Below are 19159 nucleotides of genomic sequence, written 5' to 3' on the forward strand. Positions count from 1 at the left end.
GCCAGGCTGATGCTCTGCTTTCTGGAGGGCTGAAGGCCTTTGGGAGCAAAGCAGCCACAAAAAGATTAACAAAGATGTAGAGTGGAAATTAATTTGTGGAAAGGCTGCAAACCACAGGCCAAGTCCAAAGAGAAACTGTTCTCTCCTAGTGTTGTTAAAACAGTGATGTGCCAACAATGCTGCCATTTGTTACCCATCCCAAATTGTCCTGAGGGCAGTTAAAACACAACGACCGTGGAGGGTTTGAGGACAGCTACAATATAGGATCCAGGTAAAGAGAGCAGGGACCTCAGTGGGATTTTACAACATCCAGATACAGGGTTCCAAATTGAAACATGAACAATTCCTTTCCCTCCCACAGATACTGCTTGACCAATTGAGTTCCTCCAGCAAATCTTCTGTTCCTGGATTTCTATGACTAAGTATATTATGAGGAGAGGGGAGGGAGAAGGGGGGATGGGTAAAATCAGTTTCTTTTAACAGTTCTAGATGTACTGGATCACTTAAATTTAATTCCCCAGCTGCCATGGTGGGATTTCAAACTTGGAACAAATGACATCAGCAGGCCAGGCAGAAAAAAATAAACAAGTCAACATTTCAGACCTAGAACCTTCACCAGTACTGAGAAGAAATTTGAGAAGTCAGAGTAAGAAGGAGGGGGGAGTGGAGGAAGAAGTACAAGGTGGTAGGTGATAGGTGAAATGGGGAGGGGGGAGGGGTGGTGAAGAGCTGGGAAGTTGGTGGAAAAGATAAGGTGCTGCAGACAAGTAATCTGATAGGAGAGGGCAGAAGGCCATGGAAGAAAGGGAAGGGGAGGAGCACCTGAGGGAGGCTCCAAACATTTATGCTTACAACCAATGTTTTAGAACTCATGAGCATAAATCAAATGTTAGTACAATGTCATCATATTTGCAGAGTGCTGGCAACGTTTCTTGGGTGCAGTGATACTGGAGACGGATGAAATTTTCCATATTACAACCCTATTAAACAATCCTGACCTGTATCATTAAGAAAATAAAGTCTAATCTTAGCCAATGCTTTTATAAAATTATAAGCTCAGTGGATATTTAATTACAGATTTGTTACAAAGGCCGGTTCTCCTCATTAGTAAGCACCATTACCTTTAACTGAGGTCCTGCCGCAGTTTAAGAGTTGTGTCAAGGTCTTCTGTGAGTGATCTGGGTCATTCAGCGTCCTTGAGACTGATGCTGTCAGCCCAGATGCGGTGCAGCTGGGATAGCGTAAGAGCCGCTCACAGCGTTACAACGGATCCTTGCAGTAGCGCACTGCTCGAGGTATCCCAGCGGCAGATATCCTCATCATTAGGCAGCCGCGAACCGCTGTGTGTCAGGAACGATTTCGGGCCGGCCCGGCGTGATGTTGGGGAGCCAGCAATTTGCTGCCAGCGGACAAACGAGACGTCGCCTGCAGGATCATCGGCCGCTGTCTGACCCGTTCCCGGACAATCGTCTCACAAGTAGCGCCAGAAATTACTAGCAGCGCTGTTGAAAATGACAGTTCCTTAATCGCGTATCCAGGAGCACGCCGCTCTCTGGTACATTTGGCTCTTTAAGGAAAAATATTCCAAAGACTTGTGATGCACTGAGAGTAAACATCTACCCTTATTTCCATCTTAAATGGGCAACTCCTAGCTCTTTTAAACAGCGACCCTGGTTCTAAATTCGAGGATCTATCAGAAGTGGAAGTGATCGATGCGGCTACAATAACATTTAAAAAATACTTGAATGAGTGCGGATAGGAAAAGTTTAAGGCGATAAGGGACAAACACAGGCAAATGGGACTAGCTCAGATGGTCAGCTATGGTGGCCAAGATGTCTATGGACCACATGGGCTGACAGACCGGTGGTCTGTTTCCTATGCTATATGACTATTCCTCAAACTACAGTATATCTGGAGCAAAGCCTACAAAATGTGAGAAACTGACCAGAGACCAAAAATTTGCAGAGGATATTGGGGGTAAAGGGTTGAGGAAATTTCAAAGATGTTGTGCATAGGAATGTGTAATGAGCTCTTCAGGCTTGAGCAGGGATCAGGTGAGCATCGGGCTCCGAGTGTCATGGTTCTGATCATTAATTCCCTATCTTGCTCCTAATTTTCTTTGATTATGCCATGGTCCCATTAATTTCCCAAATTGCTTCCAATTCTCTTTAATGATGGCACACCTGGTTTCCATCAAAGACTCAGTATAAGAACCTCTACATCACAACCACCAGTTGCCAGTTCATTAGACTTTTTTCCTATGAGTAAACTATGTATCCCCATCGCTTAGAACCATTTGTTCTAAGCTTAGCTCCAGTTTCAAGTTACCTATGAGACTCCGTCTCTCAGTGTCAGGGCTCCATGTCAGGGCTTTGTGTCAAGATCCCTCCTGTTTGCTGTTAGTGTTTACGCACATGAAAGCATCCTAACTCAATCTCTGTGCATGTGTCCTGCACTTGGGTTCGCTTCAGTCACTCATTGCAACACTGAGGTTTTTAAAGAGTACCTGAATTGGTTAATTGTTTATCCAGAGTCGTTAATCATTTAGAATTCATTGTGTTTTCTCTCGAGTGACTTGCTCTTTGTAACACTGTCTCCTGCTGCTTTCTGCTTAAACTTGTTATTTTGATAGGCTCAGAAATTCTGCATTACTTGTATTATTTAAGCGGACTCCTGATTAACCCTAGTCATGAGGTCCTAGTTTTGTGAATGCTACGTCTCATGCTGTTGCTTGGCTGGGCCACCGATGTTCCATTGGAATTCTTATGAATAAATCCTGGTTGCCGTCTCTACATTGGAGTCTGTCTTCCCTCCGCACCTGGGGTCCGACATTGCCAGCAAACATCATGACAGGGATACATGGTTCATGAATCCATGAACTCAACCTCACTACTCCTCTTTACCATTATTTTTTATTGCAATTGATGGTAAATTTTTATGACTGCACTGTGCAGTCACAAGTGGATTCCCACTACAGTCACTTTTGCCACAAAACAATGAATTTTAGGACCAATGTCAGTGGTAATAAAACTGACTCTGAATTTCTTCTGGCAAAGGATGATGGGACTGTGGAAATTCTTGCCCCTGTCATCTCCCAGCCTCTGTTGTCTTTTCCACTCTTCCCAGCTCCAATTGCCCTTCACCCTTCCTCACTTGGACCTCTCTTGCCCTTCCTCTTTCCCTCACCTCTTAAATTGGTCTTTCAGTCCTGATGAAGGGACTCAAGCCAAAATCTTAGACTGATTAGAATAGCCAAAGAAGAGACAGATGAAGTATAGTGTTGGGAAGTGTATGATAGAAGAAATGTGGACTATTTTCTAAATGGAGAGAAAATTCAAAAATTAGAGGTGCAAAGAAAGTTTGGAGTCCTCATGCAGGAGTCTCCAGATTTAACTTGCAGGTTGAGAAGATGATAAGGAAGGTAAATGCAATGTTGGTATTCATTTTGATACAACTAGAATATAAAAGCAAGGGTCTAATGCTGAGGCTTTATAAAGCATTGGTGAGACCTCACTTGGGGTATTGTGGACCCCTTTGTCCAAGAATGGATTTGCTGGCATTGGAGAGGGTCTAGAGTAGATTTATGAGAAATTATTCCAGGAACGAAAGGGTTAGTTTATGAGGAGCAGTTGATGGCTCTGGACCTGGAGTTCAGAAAAATTAGGGGCTTCTCATTGAAGTCCATTGAATATTGAAATGCCTAGATAAAATGGATGTGGAGAAGATGTTTCCCATAGTGTGGAGAGTAAGTCCAGAGGGTACAGCCTCAGATTAGAAGGATGACTCTTTAGAACAGGGATGAGGAATTTCTTTAGCCAGGGGGAATCCATTGTGATAGTCTACTGTGGTGGCTGAGTCATTGGGTATATTTAAAGAGGTTCTTGATTAGTCATGGAGTGAAATGTTATGGGGAGAAGGCCAGGAGAATGGGATTGAGAATGATAATAAATCAGACATGATGGAAAGGTGGAGAAGATTCATTGGGCTGAATGGTCTAATTCTGCTCTCATGTCTTTACACATCTGGAGAAGAAGGATGCTTATGTGAGAATGTTGTTCTTGAATTACAGTTCAGCATTCAACACTTTAGTTCCATCCAGACTCAACAAGAAGTTCAGAGACCTCGGCCTTGACCCTCCCTTGTGCATCTGGATCCGAGACTTCCTGTCAGATTGTCAGCAGGTGGTAAGAGTGGGCTCCCTCACCTCACACCCTCTAACCCTCAATGCAGGAGCCCTTCAGGGCTGTGTACTGAAGCCTCTCCTTTACTCCCTGTATACCTTATGACTGTATCGCCATCCACAGCTCCAATCTGATAATTAAATTTGTCAGTGCCACTACATTGATTGGCCTTATCTCAAACAATAAGATGTGGCCTACAGGGAAGAATTCATCTCTCTGACATAGTGGTGTCAAGAAAACAACCTCACCCTCAATGTCGCAGAAAGAAAGGAGCTGGTTGTGGATTACAGGAAGAATGGAGACAGGCTAACCCCTATTGACATCAATGGATCTGGGGTTGAGAAGGTAAACAGCTTTGTTCCTCAGCATCCACATCATCGAGGACCTCGTGTAGTCTGTACACACCAGTTGTGTGGTGAAAAAGACACAACAGTGCCTCTTTCACCTCAGACGGTTGAGGAAGTTTGGTATCGGCTCCCAAATCCTAAGAACTTTCTACAGGGGCACAATTGAGAGCATCCTGACTGGCTGCATCACTGCCTGGTATGGGAATTGTACCTCCCTTAATCACAGGATTCTGTAGAGAGTGGTGCAGTCAACCCAGCGCATCTGTGGTTGTGAACTTCCCATGATTCAGGACATTTACAAGTGTGTAGAAAGGGCCCGTAGGTTCACTGGGGACCTAAGTCACCCCAATCACAATCTATTTCAGCTGCTACCATCCGGGAATTGGTACTGCAGCATAAAAGCCAGGACCATCAGGCTCCAAGACAGCTTCTTCCACCAGGCCATCAGACTGATGAACTCACGCTGATTTGAGTGTACTCTATGTTACATTGACTGATCTTTTTATTATAAATTACTATGATTGCACATTGCACATTTAAATGGAGACATAACGTAAAGATTTTTACTCCTCGTGTGTGAAGGATGTAAGAAATAAAGTCAATTCAATTCAATATGACTTATGGTCTCAAAATATCAATATCATCAGACCCACCAGACTGGGAACCTGGGTTCGATGGAATAGCTTATTATATTAAGGAATCACTTTTCAGTTCTTGCGTTGGCTTATTCCTGGCACAATATTGAGGACCCCACTGATTTCATGAAGAATAGGTTTAGAAAGGATTCAGGGGCAAAAGGTGGCAAGTTAACCTTTATTCATTGTTTCATTTTATTTTAATATTTCCACTTATTTATATCTTATAAACATTTAAAGTTTCCTAAGTTTTAAATTGAGTCAATTTTGATAATTTTATCATGAATATCAGATATTTTTAAGTACTGTCAAAAACCAGTTCCAGCTTTGGCAATCACTGTAGCCCTGTTCCCAAGCTTTGCTAATTGGTTGTCTGTTGGTGACAATTCTGGTGTATGGCCTCTACGGGCATTGCTGGAAATATTATAGCCTGCCAATTGTACAGGCCTAGATTTTCACGATGGCTTGAAATCAAAGTAAAAGAAAACTGAAAGAAATGTATATCTAATTTCTCTGACACAAAATATCTAACTTCTTGTTTAAAACTTCATATTGAACTTCAGATGTTGCACTTGCTATAAAATGGCTGCCATGTTTACTTTCAAAAATATTGTTATTCAGTAGAGCAACATAAGGTAATCATAAAAATTTTTAAAATGGTGCTCAGAACTTTGAACCTGGTTAGATTGCTAAATGTGTTAAATAGTAGCAATGGTTTGTTATGCTTTGCCTTTGAAATCAGTTCCAATGACATCAGTAAAATTTTTAATTTGGAGGCAGAGTTCAACATCCTGCTGCAACAATTTAGCTTTTTGTGTTATGCTGATTGGAAATGAAATTCTATGGAACATTTCCACAAACAAAAAAAAATCGATATCCATCTGCCCCCCCCCCCCCGCCCCATTGGATGCTGCCTGATCCATTGAGTTTCTCAAGTTTATTTTGTTCCAGGTCCCAACATCAGCAGTCTCTTGCATGTCTCAGAATGTAGTGCATCTATGGGTTGTTGTTGATGCCAGATCATCGGGGGCATTTAAAGAGCACATAGGTACATTTTGAAACCTTCAGGCAATTGAGGGCAATGGGGAACTGACACAGAGGTGAATCAGCCATGACCATATTGAATGATGGGGCAGGCTTGAGGGGCCAGGTCTGTTTCTACTTTATGTCCAGATGAACAAGGTTTTAACATGGAATAGTTTCTTTCCCCTCACAAATACAGCTTGACCTACTGATTTCCTCCAGCAGATTGTTTGTTGTTTTAGACTCCAGAATCTGTTGTCTTTTATATCTTTAGTTTCCTATGTTCTTGTGCTTCCTGCTACTTCCAAGCTTATTTTAGGGTTCTCTGGGAAATTACTGCTGGCTGGTGTTCCAGCCCTCTGGAATTGTTTCAGGTGATGCCTGGTCCAGCCATGGGGAATACTGAGGACAGCAAAATTTCATTAAAGCTGCAGAAAATTTAAAGGTGTTGGGTAAATCAATGTCTGTTACATTTGCCTTGATGTCCACATCTCCTGACCTTTCAAAAGTTCCAGCAGGAGAATGGGTCTGTAAATATTGGAGGAGAGGAAAACCATTCATATGATAAATGAGCAATGTGGGCTTTGATAGACCCAAGTAGCCCCAGTTAGTTCCTCAGCTAGTCAAGTGGAAGTACTCAGCTCATTTTGGGTCGCAATCAAAATGTATTTCTTCAAACAAGAGCCATTCTACATAATCCTTGCTGGCAATGTTTCTCAGGAGTCTAGAACCAGAGAACACTATTTAAACTTTAGGGTTGCCCATTTCAAACAAGATTTTTTTCCCCAAGGGCTCATGAGTCTATGGAAAACTCACTCGTTTTAAAAGAGCAGTGGAAACAGAATAATTGAAGGCAAAAGGTAGACAGAATGTCATTAAGGAAAGAAGTGAATGGTTACCTCAGGTAGATGGAAATGCAGAGTCGATGTTGCAATTAGAATTGACGTTATGAAGCAGACTTGTGGGACTGAGTGACTTGCTCCATCTTGTAACTCCAATGGTTGCATTGTTACTTTGGTCATTGCCCCATTTAGTATGAGGGAAGTTCAAATGGCCAATATCATGAGAAGATGATACCAAGATGCTCAATCTCACAGAACCTATTTAACCTGTCACAACAGCTTCCTCAGTAGAACATCAATATGTTCATCTGTTTAGTACTTCAATAAGAAGTATTTTAAGGATGCTGAAATGAAATCTGATAGTGTGTCTATTTGAATGTGGATGTATTAAACTTCTTCGAGACAGGAAAAACTTGAAAGTAGTATAAATAATTGAACAATTTTCTTGAACTCAAATCCGCAAAATCGTCAACAACTCATAATGACACATCAAGGAAGCTTCTGTGGGGCCATTGTTAAGTCAAGTCACCACTGTTAACACTGGGGCCTGACAGAAGGTGCATGGCAAAAAGAGAAATATTGTCAACAATGAGGTTCATCACCCATCCTACAAAATACCAAAAGACTTAAACTTGCCATAGATAATATGGACAGACATCACACAATGCTGGACAACCCAGTGAAGAAGTGACCACTCTCATTGCTACTGGAAAATCAAATCCATCCTGCATATGACTGTAGACTCCAAAACTACACTGAGCATCATTATATCAATCACAGCCCAAGATAGACTATCCACATCAAAGTTGTATATTCTAAAATCGATAGTAACTGTCTAAGCTTTGCCTACTGAACTCTGCAACTCTCTATGTGAAGAATGTTGATGCTTTGATACCACCTGCCTGGTCTTTGTTTACTAACATGCAACGTGTCGGGTGCAGTGTTAAACATCGCTATCTTAACTTAATTCTGAAATGATAATTTAGAGCAAAATAAAGAAGCAATTAAAGGAGAAGAGAAAGGACATTAGACCAGTGGTTTCCAAAGTGGGCGTTATCAACCTGATCGAGTTGGTGGGAGTTTCTAAGGGGTGATATAGATAAAGAGGATGATGGAGAGCGTACTCAGTAGCAAGGGGGCAGCTGAGGGATTGCAAGCTTAATTTAAGAAATTATTATAAGCATTTGATCCTCAATACCTCATTGATTACAGTGATCATGTAATCACCTAATCTCTTGCTAATCCACTGTTCTCTTAGACTTTGGTTGAAAAGCAATGTGATACTTCTGTATCTGGCGCATCATAAGAAACCTGACTAAAGAAACTGTGATATTTCAGGGCCCAGTGCTTGCAGTATTACCATTCATTGCCGTGATACAGTGTTAGCTATCACAATTCCCATACTCTAATCACACTGTGACACAATTCCTGTGAGTTAAGGCATGGCATTCAATGGGGCAAAGTTCAAAATATACCCTTTTGAATGGTTTTGATGGTATTTCTCTAGCCCATGGCCTGAGATATCGCTGCCCCACTTTATGTACCTTCAGGCGGAGAGTCAGGCTTTGCCTGAGCTATGATGATATTATTACTTTCTCCTTTAGATTGTAGCACTTGAGGTCAGACTTAAACAATAGGCTGTGGTCTATTGACTGTCTATTTAATGACTGTGGTCATTAATCCATAACAAAAATGGCAGAACCAGACCTAACAAAAAATATAGACGGTATAGTGCAGGGTATCTGAAATATGGATTTATATCAGCACCAAGCAACCTACAGCAGCCAATGTATCTGTTGTGTGAAAAAGTATTTTTCAAATGAGGCAATGAAACTGTCCAATCTCCTTGAACATTTGCAAAGAATTCACTCTGATAAATCAAATAAAAACTTAGATTATTTTTTAGTCATTTCAATAAAACATACAAAAATGGAAAACCCTTCAAAAGATGTTTGCCAGCACTTCACAAAAAACAATGATGGTTTGCATGCTTCACACAACATTCATTGCTCATTGCTAAATCTGGAAAGCTCCAAACAATTGGAGAAGAACTGATTCTGCCAGAAGTAGGGGAGGTTCTGAGTACGGTTTTGCATAAGTCAGCAGACCAAATAATTAAAGCGATTCTACTCAGCAATAACTCTGTTCAAAGACAAATAGATGAAACGTTGGAAAATGTGGTGACATATTGTACTATATACTTAGAACAACAGAACTTGCTCTGCAGTTGGATGAGTCAACTATGCCTGGCAAAGAAACATCGACAGTACTCTTCCCCATAGATGCTGCCCGGCCTGCAGAGTTCCTCCAGCATTTTATGTGTGTTGCTTGGATTTCCAGCATCTGCAGGTTTTCTCTTGTTTGTGAGATGCTTTTATGCCCTTTTTGAAACTGTGATAGAATTCTATGGAGGCTCAAATGCTTCATTCAGCATCAACTCAAGAATATTAAGCATGACATTGCTTATTTGTCAGAATTAATTGCAAAGTTTAATGAAATCAATCTGCAAATACAAGGAAATTATGTGGATCTTATCAAAGTCAAATCAGTCATCTCCACATTTCTGTGGAAGATAACCCCAGGTGGCCGTCGAGACCTTTTCCAATTTCCAAGTCTCTGAGTTGGAAGAGAAATAAAGAATTTTATATAATTGCCAGAAAGGGAGGGAGGTGGTAATCCAAAAAAGTTTGGGAAGCTCTGCATTAGATGAAGTTTTCAACCATTAAATACCAGAGCCACTGTAACTGTCTCTTTGCACCCCTCCCCTCCCCCAAACCTAGCCTAATGATTCTCATTCTATTTTTAAATTAATTGCCCTATCTCCAATTGTCTACTATCATTCATATTTAGATTCCATATTCACACAATCTCTAAACTAATTAAGCTAATGTTACATTATTGTGTCGTTAATTAGTTGATTAGAGTACTAGGTCAACATCCTGCAAAATTATATACATCTGTTCATTCAGCATACATTTTGACTAGATTCAGGCAATTATCTTTATCTATTTGACGTTAATATGTAATTTTTGTTCATTTTTGTTTGTAATTTAAAAATGTACCTGGGACTTGCATTTATCCTTCTGTGTATTGGTGAAGAATATCAATTGTACAATTAAAAGTCAAATTTACCCTAATTATAATTGTGGAGGTAATGCTTTTTTAAAATAGCACACATAATAGAATTGAGGGAAAGATGACTGTAATAAGGACATGTATTCCATTGGTGTTTATAGATCATCTCTTCATCTCTTGATTTATAGTTTTTCAATTGTAGGATATAGAAAGGCTCAGAGGAACCATGTGTGTCAAAGTCCCATTTGGAGTTTTCCCAAAACCTAGAAAATGCTTGCTTTTTGTATGTCTGTACAGGTTAAACAAACCAGTAGTATAATTGTACACAATGGCACATAAATTTTACAGTTATTTGAAAAATTTCCGCAGTGGTAATCAGATACACTTTCATATTAAATCCTATGGGGATCTAAAAGTTCCCAATGAACAGATGTTTTTAACAATTCATAAACACAAGAGTTTCTACATATACTGGAATTCTGAGCAACACACACACACACACACACACACACACACACACACACACACACACACACACACACACACACACACACACACACGCATAGTATTGGAGGAACTCAGCAAGTCAAGTAGCATCTATGGAGGAGAATAAGCAGTTGATGCTTCAGGATGAGGTCCTTCATCAGGACTTGAAAGGAATGGGGGCAGAACCCAGAATGAGAAGGTATTGAACGGAAAGCAGTACAAGCAGCCAGGTGATAGGTGAGACCAGGTGAGGAGTAGGCAGGTGGGTGTGGGAGGGAGATGAAACAAGAAGCTGAGAGAGGGTGGGTGGAAGAGTAAAAAGCTGAAGAAGAAGGAATCAAATAGGAGACAATAGTGGACCATGGAAGAAAAGGAAGGAGGAGGGTATTCAGAGGGAGGTGGTAGGCAGGTGAGAAGAGAAGGAGTGAGAGGGTAACCAGAATGGGAAATGGAAAAAGAGGGGAAGGGTGGGGGAGAAATTACCATAAATCAGAGAAATCGATGTTCATACTCTCTGGCTGGAGAATACCCAGATGGAATATGAGGTGTTGTTCATCCAATCTGAGTTTGGTCTCATTATAGAAATTGAAGAGGCCATGGGCAGACATGTCAGATTGGGAATGTGATGTTGAATTGAAATGAGTAGTCAGTGGGAGATCCTGCTTTTTGAGGCTGACAGAGCATTTTACCTCTTCCCCCTATCCCCTCCCAGCTTCTGACTTTATTCCCCCCCAGCTACCTTCCCACCACCTGGCTTCACCTATCACCTGCCAACTTGTATTCCTCCCTTCTCCTACCTTCTTATTCTGACTTCTTCTCCCTTCCTTTCCAGTCCTGAAGGATTCTTGGCCCAAAACATTTCTTCCCTCCATAGATGCTGCCCAACTTGCTGAGTTCCTCCACTATTTTCTGTGTTTTTAACAAACAATGGTCTTTATTTACATATGCTCATTATACATCATAATAAGTAAGCTTTTCAGAAGAATGAGTGAATGACTATATGCATTTTTAAAGCTGGATTCAAATAACCATCCCAGTACTGTTAAGATTTTAAATCATAACTAAAGGAACATTGTTTCATGTGGTGGTATACAGGCCATGTTGTTGGTTGAATGACATTAAACTGTACTTGAACATATTTGCCAATTTATTTTGGATATCTGGCATCCAGTGTATTCCAAGGTCAGTCTTGCTTATTTGGCTGTTACATTAAGAGACAGTGACCCATCAGTGAAAATTGTTACATTGAGAACATTTTGAGACATGAAACTACTTTAGATCAGTTGACAGTGCTCATCTATTGAATGAGTTTGTTTTTAGTATATTTTTTATTGAGATATAGTGTGGAATAGACCGATCTGGCCCTTTGAACAATGCTGCCCAGCAATCCCGCAATTTAAAGACAATTTACAATGACCAATTAACCTACCAATCCAGTATGTCTTTGCATTGTGGGAGGGAAGAAGGATACCCGGAAGAAACCCACACAGTCATGGGGACAACATACAAACTCCTTACAGGCAGTGACAGGCACTGAACCTGGATCATCTGTACTCTAAGGTGTAGTGGTAACCACTACACTATTGTGCAAACTATTTTAATACTATATGGATTTTATGCCTCCTGATTTATCAGTTGTGTGGTGTAACACTGCTTTAAAATCTCATCTAACAAGCTGCTTTAAACTTATTTCAAATAATTGCTCAGAACATAATATTCACAAATGGCTTAAGTTAAAAAGAAAACAATCAACTTGAACTTAGATCCTTTAGCATGGTAGAACATCCTAATATGAATGTAAGCAATCTAATTTTAATAAAATTGACACCAAGTCAAAGAAAGGGACCAATGCTAGCAAAACAAGAGGCTAGATTTTGAAAATGTAAAGATTTTAAAAGGTTGTAGGTCTGAAAGAGGTCGCTTTGGTACCTATGTCAATAAAAGCAATGAAAATTTTGTTCAGCATGCATGTTTCATGATTGATCTGTTAAGGACATCTTCAAGGAGCGATGCCTTAAAAAGGGGGCATCCATTACTAAGGACTGCCATCACCCAGGACATGCCCTGTTCTCATTGCTCCCATCGGGAAGGAGGTACAGAAGTTTGAAGGCACACACTCAACAATTCAGGAGCAGCTTCTCCCCCTTTGCCATCTGATTTCTGAATAGACAATGAATCCATCAACACTGCCTCTACTTTTATTTTTATTTTGCTGTACTGTTTAATATATAATTGCTGTAATTGATGTTCTTTTTTTCTCTATTATTATGTATTGCATTGTACTGCTGCTGCAAAGACAATAAGTTTTATGACATAAGCCAGTGATATTAAACCTGATTCTGATTCTGGTAATAAATTTGTTTAAAATTTTCTTGAATTTATAGGGAAAGGAAAGACACTGTACAAGGCAGATGACATGTAAGTTGGTGGAGTTGTGGGTAGTATAGATGGTTGTTGTAGGATACAATGGGACATTGACAGGATGCCAAAGTGGGCTGAAAAGTGGCAGATGGAGTTCAACCTGGAAAAGTGTAAAGTGATTCACTTTCCAAAACAAGAGAAAATCTGTAGATGCTAGAAATCCAAGCACCACACACAAACTGCTGGAGGAGCTCAGCAGGCCAGGTAGTATCTATGGAAAAGAGTACAGTCAACATCTCGGGCTGAGACCCTTCATCAGGACTGGAGAAAAAAAGATAAGGTCAGAGTCAGAATGGGGGGGAGGGGAGGAAGAAACACAAGTTGAGACGTGACAGTGGGAGCAGCACAGGAGTGCAGTAAAAAGCCGGGAAGTTGATTGCTGAAAGAGATACAGGGCTGGAAGAGGAATCAGACAGGGGAGGACAGAAGACCATGGTAGAAAGAAAAGGGGGAGGAGCACCAGAGGGTGGTGATGGGCAGGTAAGGGGATAAGGCGAGAGAGGGAAATGGGAATGGTGAAGGGAGGGGGGATTACCAGAAGTTCGAGAAATCAATGTTCATGCCATCAGATTTGAGGCTATCCAGACAGAACATAAGTTGTTGCTGCTCCAGTGTGGCCTCATCACGACAGTAGAGGAAGCCTTGCACTGACATGTTGGAATGGGAGTGGGAAGTGGAATTAAAATGGGAGACCATTGGGAGGTCCCTTTTTTTCTGGCAGATAGAGCATAGGTGCTTGGTGAAGTGGTTTCCCTATCTGTGACGGATCTCCCTGATATAGAGGAGGCCACACCAGGAGCACTGGATACAGTCAATGACTCCAACAGCCTAACAAGATTCACTTTGGAAGATTTAATTTGAAGGCAGAATGCAGAATTAATGGCAGCATTCTTTGCAATGTGGAGGAACAGAGGGATCTTGGGTTCCATGTCTGCAGATTCCTCAAAGTTGCCACACAAGTTGATAAGAGTTTTTAAGAAGGCATATGGTGTGTTGACCTTCATTAGTTGGGGGATTGTGTTCAAGAGCCATGAGATAATGTTGCAACTTTATAAAACCATGATTAGACCACACTTGGAGTATTGTGTTCAATTCTGGTCACCTCATTATAGAAAGGATATGAAAGCTTTAGAGAGGGTGCAGAGGAGATTTACCAAGATCCTGCCTGGACGAGGGGCATGTCTTATGAAGATAGGTTGATCGAGCTAGGGCTTTTATCTTTGGAGAAAAGGACAATGAGAGGTATCCTGATAGAGATGTACAAGGTGATAAAAGGTATAGATCAAGGGTATAGCCGGAGATTTTTCCAGGGCAAAAATGGCTAATATGAGATGTGTAATGTTAAGGTGATTGGAGGAAGGGATAGTGGGGATATCAGAAGTAAGATTTTATTTTTATACAGAGAATGATGGGTGCATGGAACACCCTGCCAGGGGTGATGAAAGAGGCTGATACATTACAGACATTGAGGATTCCTAGCTAGGTATTGGATGTTAGAAAAATGTAGGGCTATGTCAAAAGGAATGGTTAGATTCATCTTTGAGTAGGTTAAAAGGTCAGCACAATATTGTGGGCCAAAGGGCCTGTACTGTAATGTTCTAAGTTCTTTGTTCTAATTCTGTTCTCCAGGCAGTTACAAAGCACTTTTGGCATGAACATGAAATATAGTTGAGGCCAAAATAATTTTGTTTGAGTTTAATCTATAGGCGTGTAAATAGTTCAAGGAACACCCCTAGGTCTTTTTCAGCTTTGCAGGGGCTGTAGTCAAACTTCGAAGAAGCACGCGTTTTAAACTTTACTATGAGGGTTTATTTAACATAGTCAGCGTTGGCCATTAATTCCTTGTTCCATTTTAATAGAGCTGAAAACTCGTTTCATCCAAATCTTAAACCAGCAGTTAGCTGAACACTGGCCATTCATTTTTTCGAAGTACAGCAGTTATTTTTCCCCTTGGATAGAGCTACGTGCAACTGTCAGTTAAACTGGTGCCTTCGTCTTTAAAATAGACACTACCGTTAAAGTTACGCTCAATGTAAAGGCAGGGGGCGGAAAGAACTGGAGATTGTACTCCGCATCTGACCTCGTCGCCATGGAGTTCGCTAAACATTGTGACTTTGCCTAACTAAGTTTGGTTTTGCTGAATAAAACGACGAGAAGTTTAAAAACAAAATCAAGTGCAAGCTTAATCAAATCGACGCGCATTGGATCTTGTCACACAAAAAAAGATACAAATAAAAATGAACGAAAAGACACACACACACACACACACAAATTGATTTAACGACCTTTTGGTGAAAGGCTATTTTGTTTTGATCCGCCAAGATTCGCGTTTGATCACGCAGTCAAAACCATGCTCAGGCCGTGTTATGTCGGCAGCTTGCAATATGTCACACACACGACCACTGAAACAATGTAAGTAACACTCGGCAGTTTTTCTGTTTCAACGCCTAGCTTGCGGCGACAGGAGCGCAGCAAGGAAGTTCGGGGACAACCAACACCTACAGCCCACATTTAAACAGTTCATGATCAAGCTTCAAATAACTCGTTTAAATATGTCAGCACGCAACAGTGAAACTTTCAAAGGAAGTAAAATTATTTGATAGTCCAAGTTGCCATTCCCAACCATTACAAAGTTGAAAGAATATATAAATTAATTAATGCATATATAAATATTAAATGTATGTAAAATCTATGTAGCAACAAACATTCCAGCACCTTGAGTTTATAGTGTATACGTAGACTTATAGTTTATATATGGTATGCATATGATTATATATGATATATACAGTTTATGAAATTATGCATTTTATTATGTAAAAGGGCTTATATACTGTTGAGGATATGGTCAGATTATTTTAGAGCGGCGAGCTATCTCATGACACCTATTTTCTGTTGTTGTCCCAGTAGAAATGTTGGGGCTAAATGCGAACTCACCCAATGCCGACAGCCGAACAGCGTTACCCGATCGGGCTGTAACCGGACGCCTCTTATTCATCAGCGCCAGATGCGCCTGGCATCTCTTCGGAGCTGCACTGTCATGTGGCCGGGTGGCCGGGCTGCGAGGGGAGAGTCTGGACCTTGTCTATCAGCTGCGATTCTGCACTGAAACCGCTTCCTTGTGTGAAGCTGGAGCACAAGGGGATCCGGAACGCCGCCTATCGACAACCCGTCTCCTAACCAGCCTTGTACAGAAAGCAAGCGGCATACCAAAATCCCCAACTAATCTTAATTACATGCGTTTCCCCCTTGCAGGGACCAATCCCGTCCATTGCTCAATACAAATAATTAACTCTGATTATTTTTATTTGCCTTATGCAAAAAAAAACTTCTACAGCTACCGAGGGAATTTTGCTCCCTCCCTCACATCCTGCATTATCATGTCCTTATGGGGTAACGTGTTGGCAAAGGGTTCTTGGAATCAATTTGGTTTGAATTCAGCTTAGCGACTATTCATATGTTCCTGGCATCAGTCGGGCGGCTAGAATCTGATTAAATCGTTATTAGTCAGACAATCGCGACTAAAAGGCACTTCCAACACTTGATTTATTTTTAAAGCATTTTGTCCAGCGATTACAATTATGAAGATTTTTAATTCCTTCCTTTCCTCCTCTTCCGGCGTTATTTGGAGCAGGGATTCATTAACCGGTTTTGGCCAATTGGGAGGGAAGTCGACGCACACTATCAAAATGCTGCAGATATATGGGTGGTAGTAGCGGGGTGATGTATGATGCTGGGCGGTGAAAGTGGATGGTGGTGTGGTGGTGTGGTGGTGATTGGGTGGTGCTGGATGGTGATGTGACTCCTGAGTTCATTAAGTGCATTGGTGAAAGCTGGAACACGGCACATTCTTTGTGGAGGAGCAAAGAATCACGGAAAACAAACTACAGGTTTTATATTTTATCGTGCTTACTGGAGAAACTGTTGTTGGTTTCACAGAGTACTGACAGGAAATACCGATGGACTGGCATGGTCATCACAAAATCTAAGCCGTTATGTTAGTATCGAGAGTGAGGGAATTAAGTCTTTTTCATGGTGGTCATAATTTATCCAATGCCACTAATTCAAAGAAAATCAGAAGAGTTCTATATTCTTGAAAATGCTTTTTGAGCCCAGCTTATACTGACCAATATACAGTTTATTGAGGGATGCTTCCAACTTTTAATAAATCCAGCCCTGACTCATTGTGAAGTACAACAAAGATACAAAATCGAGTTATTTAAAAAAGTGTAGAATTTCTAATATAGGTTTATGAACTGAAACCTGCAAGAAGTACATTGTGTTAATTTCTGCATTCATTGTTAGCAGAAAGGCATGTGGCATAGCATTAACAATATTTTTATTTCAGGTTGTTAATTGATTAACACCTCCAAGAAGGTAATAAGGCTGAGTGTGGTGAATGAAATACATAATGACCAGCTTTTATTGGCCCAATGACTTTTAGCGAACGTACAAAAAGACTAGGCATGATTGCCATAATAATCTTTAACCATGTAGCAAGAAACCAAATTATATGTCTTGACAATGTCTAGTGCATCAAATGTTTCTTAATTCTAGATTGATAAAGCAATATTTGATAAAGATCATTTACTTAGATGCTGTTTATTGTTATAATTCTTTTTTTTTCCAGATGGGTCAAGGAGCAGTAAATACAACCTCCAAAACCAGTCACTTTGATTCTAACCTCTTAACTTAATGTTCTGGCTATAATTATCCATTTCAAATTAAATCAGTTAGTAACATTTACAACACATTAATATCAGAATGAAGAAAATACATTGTTATATCAAAAACAAATTAATAAATAGCCATTGGTGTTTCTTTAAGTTTTCTTTTTAATTGAATGAAAGCATGATAAATACTGAGTAACTGATACTTGATATCTTTGGGATTGAAACTAAATACACAGATTCAATATCCACTTAAATTAAACACTACTGCAGTTTCCATGGTGCTAATTCTAAAAAAAATGTAATCGTAAACTCAGGACTACTCTATTATTAATTAACAAGGGCATCAAATGATATTCGAAGCTGGCTTGCATTGTATGTGCCTTCAAGTATCACTAGGGTTGAGTTGGTACCTATGCCTAACTCCTCTTGAGAAAATAGTAGGCAGCAGTTCCATACATTTCTAGTGAAGGTTCTCTCATGCTGTTATTGGGAAGTGGGTTCTGGGATCTTGACCTGGTGACGATGAAAGAACATTAATATATTTTGAAATTATTTCTTGGTGATACAAGCCCTGAATTTGGGAAGTAGTTCTGAAGTAACAACAGTAAATTTGTAGGTGATGTATGCTGTAGTCACCATGATTCAGTGGTGAAATCTGTGAATGCTGTGTTATAGAGAAGTTTAAGCCTTTTTCATGTTTTGAGTAAAGGAAGGGTACTGAATACACTTTAAAAACTTATCATTTTATATGGAAGTTAATAACCACACTGGTAGTAATAGAACAATTTTGGAAAAATGCAAATTAGTTGCAAAGGAAAACCATCACTCAGTAATAATAGTTTTAAGACAAATTAAAGTCCAACATGACTCTAGATTTCAAAATTAATTGATGTTATCATATTTACTGGTAGTTCATGCACAATCAATGAATGTTTGAATGAAACTGAGCAAAGCTAGAGATCAACCAAGAATTGGAAAGGCCTTATTTTGTCCAGGTCAAAATCTCACAAAGGCATGCAAAATATCTCAGCATATGACCTCAGTATCTCCCTATGTTGCCGATAGCTAATTACTTATATTTGAGATGTAGTTACTAGGTCACCTAGTAAATAAAAGTTGGAACATTTTAAAGTCCCACTAGTCATAGAAATCATATTCAGATGATCTGCCTTTAAGTGTCGATTAAGGAATATGTATTGTTCAGGACAACAAGCAGTTCTTCTACTCATCTTCAAGATGGTGATGTGGGATCTCATCTGCCATCCTTGGTGTGCTGCAGCACCACATTGTGCTTCTTGTTTTCTCAGCTGGAATTCTGACTACCATTTCTACACCCTACTTCAACTTAAAGTTAACAATTGCCAGCTCTATAATATTGCCAGTCTGTGCCTCACCGTTTTCTATCAGAAACCCTTAGCCTGTTTCTGAAACTTCCAGGCTTCAATATTCTCCTTCCTCTACCACACTCCAAAAATGGAG

At 40.2% G+C, this 19159-nt stretch overlaps 1 protein-coding gene across 2 annotated transcripts in view; it reads right to left on the reverse strand.

The window, feature by feature from the left end:
* The window catches only part of rbm24a (RNA binding motif protein 24a), an 82127-nt gene extending 66044 nt beyond the window's left edge, over positions 1–16083 (reverse strand). Inside the window, exons 1-2 of one of the 2 annotated variants that reach the window (XM_059945498.1) lie at positions 15945–16076; positions 11387–11498 (exon numbers count right to left, since the gene is read on the reverse strand). The gene's annotated coding sequence lies outside the window, so the exon portion shown is untranslated. Of the gene's footprint in view, positions 1–11386; positions 11499–15944 lie in introns of both variants that reach the window. The other variant, XM_059945497.1, reaches the window with a different exon arrangement.
* Positions 16084–19159: the final 3076 nt, after the last annotated feature.

The sequence above is a fragment of the Hypanus sabinus genome, chromosome 20 (assembly GCF_030144855.1).
Source record: "Hypanus sabinus isolate sHypSab1 chromosome 20, sHypSab1.hap1, whole genome shotgun sequence".
NCBI classification, from domain to species: Eukaryota; Metazoa; Chordata; class Chondrichthyes; order Myliobatiformes; family Dasyatidae; genus Hypanus; species Hypanus sabinus.